Genomic DNA, 12,931 nt, shown 5'->3' with positions numbered 1-12,931 from the left:
TCACAAGAGTTCATATGAGCTATGATGTCATTTTTGAAGCAAAATCCCAAGTGGTAGAGGCTTGAATCTCATCAGAACATTCTCAGATCATCTGAAGACCTAGAAAGTCAACTGCAAAGTCAACTGTGGATTTGGAGGTGGGAAGTGATTAGAAATACTTCATTCATGTTCAAACAAGTCTCATTTGACATTTCAAACACTCACATTGAAGAATTTGAAGTCAGGTCAAGAATTTCCAAAAATAGCAGGTGACCTATAATTTGAACTTTCCAAAAATGGAAAGGTTTTGGACCAACTTCAACTCAATATTACATCATCAAGAAAGCTTCAAATGAAATTTTGTTGAACATGAAAGTTGTAGATCTTTCTCTCCCATTTCCAAAATGTCCTAGATCATGAATTTCTAATGTGTGGTTGAGGAGATATGATCAAATCATGGCAAAGTGTGTTCAAAACTTCAAATGGGCATAACTTTTCAACCAAAGCTCCAAAATGATTGGTTCTTTTTGCAATATTCTCCTCATGACTTGTAGTTTCCAAAACATTCATTACATGGCTTGAATTCCATTTGCATTGTCATGTGCTCATTCATGTAGTTTTTAGAAGGAATTTTCATAAAACCATTTTGGATGATTGTATGCATACAAAACCAATTCCAAAGGGTGCATGAACTCATTTTAAGTGATTTTGGGCCTTATTCTGGCACTGTTCACGCATGCATGAAGGGCATGAGGTGAAAAACCATTTTTGTACATACACCTCATAAGTTGCTAATCTCCATTAGCTTTGGCTTAAACAGGTTTTAAACATGATTAGCATGGCATATATAAGGTTAAACATAACTGCATTTGCCATTAACATTCATTTTCAGATCTGAATCTCAAAATTCTCCAAACTTTTCTCTCAATTTTATTTTTGCAATTCTTCACACAAGAGACATTTCTATTGATTGATTCATGATCCAGAAGTATTTTTGAGAAGATTTGAACGTGGAATTGGAAGGAATCGTGCCATATTGAACCAGATTCAAAGCTTGAAGCATCCATGGTGATTTCAAAATCTGTTGGATTCATGTGCAGTTGAGCTTCAAATTCATCATCAATCACTTCAATAAGGATTGTGGAGGAACTTTGAGCCATTGCTGAGCTTTGTAGAGCACGATTCCAGTTTCTGCACTTCAAGAGGTCCTAATTCGAATCTTTTAATTTTAAAATCCATGGCTATATTGTTGTAGATCGTGTTGTCCTGATGAATCTGAGCTTTGAATCGTGTGATTTGGTGCTGTTTTGAGCTAGTTATGCATGTTTAAAGTTTTGATGTTCATTTAAATTTTTCTTCGATTTGGCTTTGTTATGATGATTCGTGTGAAATTAATTGTTGATATTGAGTATACATGAGATGATGATTCGAATGCTGTGCTTGATTGTGATTTCTGGACACTTTTTGATTTTTCTGGAAAATTCAGATGAAGATCATCATGATCTTCATCTTCAACCTATGAACATCATCGTTTCCAAAATCTACTACGACTTCGCTAGGATTTTGCTACGAAATCCATCATTAGCTACGAAATCCTGGGAATCGTTTCCAGCGCTAGGGTTTAAAGCCAATACGGCGTCGTTTCATGTTGAGCGCCAAAATTTGAATGTGGCAATGGTTCGAGTCCGTCTGAGCGCATTATTTCAAATTGCCTTGCTTTTTTTTCCTTTCCCTCCTATTTTCATATGCTATCACCATTTTCATTTTTAATTTTTCCATCAACTTCAAAAAATCATATAAAATTGAAAATTGATCCAAATTCATCCCAATTTTTTGCAAAATGTTCCTTATTCTGTCTAGTTTTTATTGATCATAATTTCCAAAGTTGTGCTTGGCTGGATATTATTTTGGGCTAGAATGATTGATCATATGTCTTATTTTGACCTTGCCTTGCTTATCCCTTTGTGAAATGCTTGTTTCTTATCCAATGAATGTGAAATTTTGCATGATGAAACTAGACACATTGCTTGACATTTTGGTTTTGGTTTGGTATTTTTCCTATGCTCCATTGTTGTTTTATGCTTGTGCTAACTTGGTGTGACAATTTGTGTCACACCTTTGAATGTTCAACTTGTGCAACTTGATTTCCATACCAAATGATCTCCAATGTTTCTGATTTTTTGTATATGGATCATGTTAGATGTCTTAAATGTGTATGATTTTTTTCAGATTTATTTGAATCATTTCTGTTTTGATTTGAATTTTTCATTCATGTTGATCACATATGAGCTTCGAAATTGTCTTGAACTTCACTTGATCATAAAATGCTTTTGGTGAATGATTTTGATGTGAGCCTTTTTAGGATTTGTCAATAAGTGTTTGAAGTTACTTTGTGTTAAATTTCAGCTCCTGTTTTGAATTTTTTTCTCCATCTTTGACCCTAGGCTTTGACCTAGTGGTTTGTTGCTTACAGTTGAGTTTTGATTTCAGGTTGAGCATCCAAGTTCCATAGTTGATGATGCTTCATCATGTGATTGTTGATGTTTGCTTTTGTTTACTAACACTTGTGTGTTTTGTAGGTTGATGCTAACTCATTTGAGTTTGCCTTTTGGCTTGCACGTTTTGTACATTGGGATTGTCTGTTGCTTATTGACTGTTGTCTGTTTGTCTGAGCATTATGCTGACTTGTTTAGTTGTTTCCACATGTACCTAAGTTGCTTTAAGTTCATTTTGAACTTTGCTTTGCTTGGTTGCTTAACCACTTAGGTATAATCTCTAATCTTCATGTAGTCTGGAAGACCTACTGTTATTGGTAGGCACCTGTCTGAAGTCTTCCTTAAGAGGCAATGCTTGTGGTTGTTTATCTTTTGTGCCAAGCAGGAAAAGTCCTCTTATGAGGCAATTGGCAGATAAAAGAGATGTGTAATCCATCTCCTGCTACTCAGTGTGTCATTCACCTTGCTCACACCATGTGTTGATGCATGGTGAATAATAACCCAAGATCTTATAGAGTCAATCATTTGTGGAGAAGAGTTCCAACTTTCTGAACTCCCACACTTTCCATTGATCAAAGCTCTCCCTGACTAGGGATAAGAGCTATGAGGCACACCCCTCATCTCCTTTTCATCTGCTTCACCCTAACTCTCAATGTTAGGGTTAAGAGCTCAAAATACCCCATTCCAGTTGGCTGTAAAGCCTAACCTTGCTTGAGCCTAATTGATTGTATATAGTGTGTGCTAATTAATTTGTTTGTTTGCTTACTTGATTCATCTGTGCATATTTGCTTATGTGTGCCTTTGTGCATTTAACATCATTACTTGTATATCATTTCATAAACATTGTTCATCATTTTGTAACATTTTGTTTTGTCCATGGAGGAGGCAAGCATAAGTCCATTGATTGGCAGTTGTTTCCTATGATATGGTAGGAGATTGGTATAAGTCCATTGATTGGCATCCGGTATCCATTTTGTTTTGTGAGACTAGTATAAGTCCATTGATTGGCATCTGGTATCCCTGTTTCTCTTTGTTTTAGGATATTGGTATAAGTCCATTGATTGGCATCTGGTATCCATGTTTCTTTGCTTTGTGAGACTAGTATAAGTCCATTGATTGGCATCTGGTATCCATGTTTTGTTTGCTTTGGGAGATTGGTATAAGTCCATTGATTGACATCCGGTATCCATTTTGTTTTGTGAGATTGGAATAAGTCCATTGATTGGCATCCGGTATCCATTTACTTTATTCATCTGTTATTTGCTTGCTGCCTATTCCAAAGGAATCACTTGAATCATCTACATATGATCTCAAGAGGTGAACATCTAAGAAGTTTTACTCCCTTAACCCTCCCACCTTTTGTTTCTTTAAACCTCCATGTGCATGTTAATGAAACAAGAAACTATTGTGCAAACATTTTCATTTATTTTCAAACTAGAAACCTAGGCCTTAAGCCTCTGATTTTTCAAACTTCATTTTCATAATACTTCTTTTGAATTGAATTTTAATCATATCTTGACCACTTTTTGTGAATAATCCTAATTGGTTAATTTCACTCATTCAATTATTTTGTGGCTTTGCCCATTCTTGATAAGTTTTCATACATTAGCCATAGGTTTGATTTATCCTAGTTGGTTGATGTTAATCTCACCTTTTGTCCTTAGTGATTGAATTGTAAGACTTCCCTGCTTATTATAGGGTTAACCCCTCACTAGCAAGTTGAAGCTTTTCTCACGTGGTGGACTTGTTGTTTGTATAAGGTTGAGTTTTCTCCCGTGGATAACGAAAGACCTTAGGGCTTTTGTTTTAAAATGAATCCACTCATATTTTGGAAATCTTTTAGCCGAACTACGGCGTTTTGATCCTTACCTTCCATGGAAAGGTACGTAGGCAACGGGTTCATCCGTTCAAACACAAAAATAATAACTTGTACATTCTTTTCTCATCCCTTCAATCCATGTTTGCACAATAAATATTTCATAAACAAATAACATTTCATACAACAAGTTGTGAAAAGGGCTCCCTAGGAGTACCTAGGACGTTTTGGGTGCCTAACACCTTCCCATTGCATAATTAACCCCTTACCCAGATCTCTGATCTTTTCATTAGTTTTTTATGTGTAAAACTTCTTAGGCTTTTGTTCGCTTTTTAGCCATTCCTTTGGATAAATAAAAGTGCGGTGGCGACTCGATTCTTTGTATGCTTTGCTTTTGATTTAATCAATAAATCATAAAGTGACGAATACACCGCTACAGGAAGCTATCAGATTGCAAGAGGAAGCAGAGAGGAAATTAGCTGTGGAGGTGGACTTCTTCAGGAAGACAGACAAAGCCTTGGGATCATCCAGTTCTGAGTTGAGGCGAGTCAAACAGCAGTTAACAGATGCTCATGGTAAGTTAGCAGGGTGGCAAGAGCAATGGGATGCATTTTCAACTTCTAGGAAGGCAAAAGAGGAGGAGATGGTGGCCGAATTGACTGGTCAGATGGAGAAGTTGAAGATTATGCTGAAAGAGAATAACAATGAGCTCCTGTGTGCCCGTTCGACCAATGGCTACATCACAGATCAACTCGACAAAGCTCAAAAACAGATTGAAGAACTCAAGGTGCTAGAGGGTTTGAAGAGGTCTAAACTTGAAGAGGTATTCAGAGAAGACGATGGGAATTACTACAGAGAGCACATCAACGAACTGGATGGGGTTATTCACAAGAGGAATCTGCTTATCCGGCGTTTGACAGAATCTCCATATCATCCTGACACAGTGGCACTACTGGCTGAAGTGAGGAGCAGTCCTTATGGGTTGTATACAAGAGGCTGATTCCTGATTTTTGTTCCTCTCTTTACTTATTGTGTTGTAGTGATGATCCACAGACTTGTTGTGGAGATCCTCTTTTGATGCACTGTTGGCTAAGGCCTTTCTCTTTGAACTCATTTATATGATGGTTTTATCTCTATTGCATCTTGATCTCAGAAGTTTATCCACAACTCGGTCTTCTTGCACTCTTATCTGATGTGAGACTGGAATCAAGGGGATAGAATACCCTTTGGAATTGATAAACATGTCGTTGCATTTACATATTCATTTACATGTCTTGCATAACAGGTACCGCAGCGGTGTACTCATTTTGTTTGGTGTGCCACTAGCAGGATAGCTGATTCAGGAATTCACCGGTACGGTACCCGCAGAAACCAGCAGAGAGCTATGGAGGGCCTACAAGCAGAACTCACCGAGATGAGGATCCGCATGAACCAATTCATGGATGTGGTTCAGGGAGTAGCTCAAGGACAGCAAGAGCTCAGACAGATGATGCAAAGGAATCCCTTCACTACTCAACCAGAGACATTGACTGATCCTCCAACTGGAGAGGTTAACGGACCCAGTGGACCGGGGCCTACCCCGATCCCACATGTCAACTCCGATCAACAGCCCGTCCATGATGATCAGGACGATCAGTTCACCCAGATGCAGGAAGACTTTGGCATGGGCCATGGCATGGACCCCATGTTTAGAAGATTAGAGGAAAGGCTGAAGGCAGTGGAACGACAGAATCCTCTGGGAGTAGACGTTGCTGACTTGGGATTGGTCCCAGGCGTGAGGGTGCCACTGAAATTCAAAGTCTCAGTCTTTGACAAATACAATGGCATCCAAGGATACTCCATATTCTTGCAAGATTTTGGTTGCTCAAAATTAGATCCTTTCAGCCATCTGCCATAAGATTAGCCATTTGCTACCTGAAGAAAGTCTGAATGTGTTTGCTGGAATTTTTTTGAACAAGCCGACCCAGTTAGAGTATTTTGTTGACAAACATGTTGAACCCGATTTGAAAGTGAAGTTTCTTTTCTTCAACCTTTTGCCAAGCATAATCAATTGAATTTCATTAGATTGAACAAGAAATTCAATCCACGTCATGTCAAAGCTTTCTACTGCAATCTAGAGTTAACTCTTACTGGTTTAGTAAGTAAATTCAAGGACCATATTGTTAAATTTAATTACACTGATTTTAATGCCCAATTTGGTTTGAAGTCTATTGTTATGAATGTATGCATTGTAAAATCACAAAATTATGATAGCATATCATTTGTCTAGTGTATCTCTAAGTCTGTTTTTAGTGATCGATTTGACATGGATAATTTTCACATAAGCCAAGTAAAATTTGAAATGAGAATCCTTCATTGGATTATAGTCGAAATCTTCAACCAAAAGTCATGTTATTGGGCTAGGATAACGACTTTTATTTGTATTTGATGTGGGCACTTATCCATTGCAATCCCATCAATTGGGTGAAGTTTATCATTAAGAGGATGTTTCAATACAAGGAAACTCCAAACAAATCTTTGTTCTTCACTTCATTTGTTCATATGATTTTGTAGCTGAATGATATTGTATCTGAGGAAGTTGATTTGTTGGAAGCTCCAAAAATGTTGGAAGAATTCGTTATCTCTGTGACGAGGTATTACCCGATTAAAATTATGTTTACTCATAATTGGAGAAATCCAGAAGGAAAGTGTATGTAGATAGGTTTGTGGAACCTAAGAAGATGAAGGGAGCTAGTTCTATTGGAGAAACTAGTTCATCTTTTGTTGTTCTATTATCTGTTGATGTGAAAACATATTTTGATGATTGGTTTTGTAAAACTTTGGCTGATAATCAAGCCCGAGAAGACTGGATTATGGGCCATATTAAAGTTATGGCTAAGGAAGCATAAGAAAGTAGAGAGAAGATCAGGGAAGAATTGAGAGCAAGAGAAACAAGAGTGGTGGCCGATGTTTCTACTTTCAAAGGTTCCAAAGAACACATTAGAAACTCCCCATTTGTTTTCTACTTCGATCCCATAGTTGATGTTGCCACTCCTGACCCGTCTACAACTTATTTACTCTAACTGTTTACCATTTCATGCATATCATAACATATCATTTTACATCATGTTAATTATTGACATTTTGGATATTACCTGATGTTATTTTGTATAGTTGACTTTATGAGTTTTTTATTATATACTTCGTGGCCAGTTTTAGCCACATTTTTAGTATCTCTGTGATTTCTTTATGCTATCTCTTTTATCTTTAAATTTTTTAACCAATTTTCAAAATTTGTTTCTCAAGGTTTTCAAAGAGAAATTCAGAGTTTGCGTTGCGGAAAGCGATTTGCGAAAATCGAGACATTATAATTATCTTGGAAGGAATCACAAATGCAATTATACTACAATTCACAATTATCTTTACTTGTTCAAAGACAATAACAATAAGTTACAAACTACATTGAATTGATAAATTGCAAATTACACGAGAAGTGTTATTTACTATATTCAATTGCTATAGGATTCTAATACCATATTTTATCCTCATAGGAGCCTACTCCACTCTCCAATGTTCTTCCACTATGTTTTGACAAATATACACGAGTTCATACAACCATAAAATCTACAATAATGCTAAGAAAATAAATCTCCTATATGGATCTTGACTTGTATACAATTTTGATGTCAAACTCTCTATGAAATCTTTACTCGATTCCCACTTCTTAAATCTTCCAGCTTCACCAATCTGCTATAAGTCTTCGTATGTGGCAATCCCCCCAGATCCCACTAATTTCTTGAGAGATAAACTGTCTGAAGATTAAGAAGAACTCCTACCTTATTTGTAGGTTCCCGCACAACACTGCCAAGGTCAGCCTGGAGGGAAGAACCTCATTCTTTTCACAAGAATTTGTCACCACCAGTCACAACAACCACAAACTTGCAAGCCTCCTGAAAAGATTTACACACTCTTCAAAGAAATGTTAGTTTCAATACAAGTTTTCATTAACAATCACAAATCTTATCAATCAAAATTTGAATCCATTAAACAATGAACAAAACATGAGGTTGAAAATGAAACAATTTTGTTTTTAAGTGCTTTGAGTTTTCAAATATGGAAGTTGTTATCACGTAGTTACGTATGTTATGCTCGTTACCACTAAAAAGGTGAGGTGGCAAAAGATTTATAGGTGCTGGAGATTAAGCACAAAAATAGATGAAAAAGATTGTTTGATTCGAGTAAAAAAAAATTGTTTATTTGAGTCAAGTGAACAAGTATAGTGGAACACAATCAACATAAAAGAAGTGACCCAATTTCCAGTGATTTGAGTTAGGTTATTACTGTGATTCGAGTCGTGAAAGGTCATGATTTGAGTCATGTAGAAAATGTGATTCTAATCAAATTGGACAGTTCCCAATAGGAAAATGTGAGTAACTGTGTAATTTGAGTCATGTGTAAGTGGTGATTCGAATGAAACTGGGAAGAGGCTAACAAGAGTTTGTATGATTGAATCATGTATAACTTGTGATTCGAGTCACGGTGTTGCATGATTCGAATAAAGTGAAAGTTGTGGTTCGAGTCACAAATACAAAAATCATTCATGTCTTCCTCTGTTTGACTCGATTCAAGTCATGGTCTATGAGTGATTCGAACCACACACATGAAATCTTAAGTTTTCAATTTTTTTCAAAATATTTTGAACACTATACATTGTACATTGTGTATTTCCTCTGTTTAGAACACTTGAATCAAGGTGTTAAGTTGCTGGATTCGAACCCTGTACATTGTGTGACTCGAATCATACAATTTATGGAAATTGGTTTTTAGCGTCGTGTGATTTGATTTGAATCATAAGTATAACTTGATTCGAATAATAACTTTCCATGAAAGCTAGAATTAGACACTTCCTAATTTGATTCGAATAATGGATCTCAAGTGACTCAAATCACAACACTAAATGACTCGAATCATGGTTTTCTCTTGACTTGAGTTATGGGTTTGAATAGTGATTCGAATCATAACCTCAAAACTATAAATTTCCACCTTATATTTAAATAGTTGTTTCTTTGATCCAAAAACAACGAATCTCTCATTATGAACTTTTTTCATAATGAAAGAAAGATGAAACTTTTGTTAGACAAAATGTCAATTTGTCTTTTCTTCTCTAGTGTGTCTATTCCTAGAACCTTTGTATCTTTTTCTTGTTTGAAAACAATTTCTTGAGTGTAATTCATGTAAAATTAAATCTCATTGTTGTTACACTTTGTGTGTGTAAATTATTATTGAGGGAAACAATAGAAAGAGAGTTGATCAATCTTGTAATAATTCATGTTTTATCAATCTCATGATAGGCATCAAGAACCAATACCCATTTTATCCAGAAACTTGAGAGAATCTTTATGCGTGTTCTTCATTCACCAAAATCTATCTCCTTGTCGATACCTTGAGATTAACCTCCTAGAATGTGGATCCTATGAAATTAGAGTGTGTCTGAGAGTCTTTTGACATTGTTCATTGTCTTCAACTTTAGTCCTAATCCAATATCGTAGGCCATCATATCTAAAGATTGAGCATTTGAGGGAGACTAATGGTACATTAGAGTATCTAATATTTTTGGGTAAAGTTTGTTGTTTTTAATAGGTGCAAAGAACCATTTCTTGAATGCAGTTTGGACGTTGCTTTACCTATCAAATGAAGAGTTTCATTATGTTCCATGGAAGACTTTGATGATGTTAAGTACAAACTGTTAGCAAGACGAAGTTGGGAGTTATCAAAATTTGGTGAAGTCGTATAAAGACTGTTCATAAGACGAAGTTGGAAGTTATCTCATTGAACGCTTAGCTAATGACAATCGCTGAGACAAGTCTTAGAAAATCCAATGAGGAATGCTGCAGAAAGGAAGCTTGGAATATGTTATTGTGGATAACAAGGTTATTGGATCAAGATCATTAAGGATCTTGTATTGCTAGCAATTTGAGTATCTGCATCAATAGAGGGAATTGTCGTGTGTGATATTTCGTTGTAATCAAAATGCTTGTATCGAACTTAGGAAATAGTAGAAGATCATTATTATTTTCCGATGGTTTAAACACCATTGAAGAGTGGAGTAGGCAAAACGAGGACGAATGTTGAACCACTATATATCTTTGTGTATCTTTCTTTCTTCCCTTATCTTTTTAATTTTCTGTATCGTTTCTATAACTATTGCATTATTGCATCATTTGTATGTCATTTATGTTAGATCTTGCTTGTAGCGATTTAATGTGTAACCGTATGTGTGCGATGCATCAAACCTAATCTATTTTCGAAATTGCCTTTTTGAGAATCAATCTATTCAACCTCATTTCTAAACCTTTTGTGCCCATATTCTCACCCAATAATGCAACTATTAGGTCTAATGCATCGGGTCTCTGAATTGGAGCACGACCTAATAATCTACATATGATAGGAAGATGTAATATGCACAAGACATCGTTCAAAGTGATACTTATTTCAATAGCAGGAATATGAAATGATATCTTCTTTCTATGGTTAATGCACTTTAGTATCTCATGGTACTCCACAAATTAATGCATCAATATCAAATAATTAATTTTAATATAAATATTATAAATGAGATGTTAAAATAAAAAATCTACATTATTTTAACCAAATACTTTTTAACGTAGATGTTAAAAAAACTTTAAAAATCTAAATAATGCATGATTTTTATATTTAATTAAAAAAATCTAAATTATTTTAACCAAATACTTTAGAATTTATTTAAATAAAGTAAAATAATGATTTATAAGCATACATTGGTTGAATATTTTTTGGTCTCGTATATTAATTTTTAGATTCATTTTTATTCCTTAACTTAAAAAAGATCATATTATCCTTTTAAAATTTTAAACATATCATATTAGTCATTTTCATTTAATTAACGACAAATTTAATGATTAATTTTTGAATTTTTTCATTATTAATTAAAATTCAATATAATTTTTTTTAAATTTAAAAGATCAAAATAAATCTAATACAAAAACAAAAATATATTAAGCCTGGATTTTATTTTTAATTTCTAATAACATTCCGAAGGAATAATTAATAGAATGTCAAAAAAAAATATCACTTGCAATTTATTAAATAAAATTCTTAATAAAATATCTTGAATCCTCGTTTTTTTTAAATAACCACTTTTTAAAAAAAAATCTAAAATAATCACTCTTTCAAAAAAATAGTGAAATAACCACCTTTCAAAACCGATGCGTCAGATGAACTATCACATCCATTTTAAATCAAGAGGAGGCGCCATTGATGTTGACGCATGCTTTAAAAGAAATGCATGGAGGCGCCAGCAACCATGGCGCCTATGTATGAGCATTGGTGTATGCGCCAATTCATCTAGCGCATACACCTTAATATTATTTTTTATTGTTTATTTAATAAATAATGAAATAGAATATTATAAAAAAAATAAGATTGTCAAACGCAGATGAGTACGATGGATACCTATAACCGTTTTGGTGCAGACAACATATTTCAGGTTAAGGGCGTTGTTTGAGACTAGACGTTTCAAATGGAGTTCAGTGTTGCAATCAGGGTAGTTATTCAATGATGCTTCAATGAAATTCATTAGACACGAATCTGCCAAAGCAAACACACACGTGGTCACGGTGTTTGACCGTACTAAAAGTTGGTATTGTGTTGCCGAGTCCATGGATCATAATGAGAGCATGCCAATGGGAAAATACAGAGTCGAACTAGATAGAGTTTAGTGCGACTGCGGAAAGTTCCAAGCCTTTCGTACGCCCTGCTCTCATGTCATTGCGACATGTTCAAAGGTTCAAAGAGATCCATCCTACTTATTATCTGACGTTTGCAAAGTCACCAACCTATCAAATGTTTACAAAATTAGTTTTTCCGTATTGGCAAAAAAGGATTACTTGCCAGAATATTAAGGGGACATTGTCAGGCACAACGAAGTTATGCGAAGGAAGAAAAAGCATCGCCGAAACAACACCCGTATTCGAACCGAAATGGATACGACGAACAAAATGGTTAGATTATGTAGTTTATGCCGTCATTCAGGTCACAATCGTACTAACTGTCATAGTATTGGAACAAGCACAACAAGATAAATTCACATGTACCTCTGTTGCAATATATAAAAAACTAAATTTATTTCATATTATAAGTTTGTGAGGAAATACCATTACATAAACAACACAAACAACTAAAACAATTAAAATACCATTACAATAACTAAGCGATTACAACCATCAAAACAATTTTGAACATATAATGCATCATCCTATAAACGTCTCTATCAATCTTAATATCCACTCATTCACGCACTTCTCCATTTTGGTTGAATGTAGACACAAATCATTAGATTCTTCTAATCCTTTCACCATCTCCAATTTCTCCATCTAACCAAATGTTCATCGTCCGATTAAGACGTTCAAGCGAATCTATATTCCCAAGTCGAATCTTTATCGGAGACGCAACGACTGAAAAGATTAAATCGACATTTCGCTTGTGAATGTCTTCAGACATGGTTAAAACTCAGATTGAAGTTGAATGAAAGAAAATGTGGTTGTAGGGTAAAAGTTGTGTGAAAAATATGGTTGAAAGACGACCTATTTATAGAAGAAGTATGAAAATGCATGCGCCAAAGGGC

The sequence above is a fragment of the Lathyrus oleraceus genome, chromosome 5 (genome assembly GCF_024323335.1).
Source record: "Lathyrus oleraceus cultivar Zhongwan6 chromosome 5, CAAS_Psat_ZW6_1.0, whole genome shotgun sequence".
NCBI lineage: Eukaryota > Viridiplantae > Streptophyta > Magnoliopsida > Fabales > Fabaceae > Lathyrus > Lathyrus oleraceus.
Note: the sequence above shows the minus strand (reverse complement) of the source record.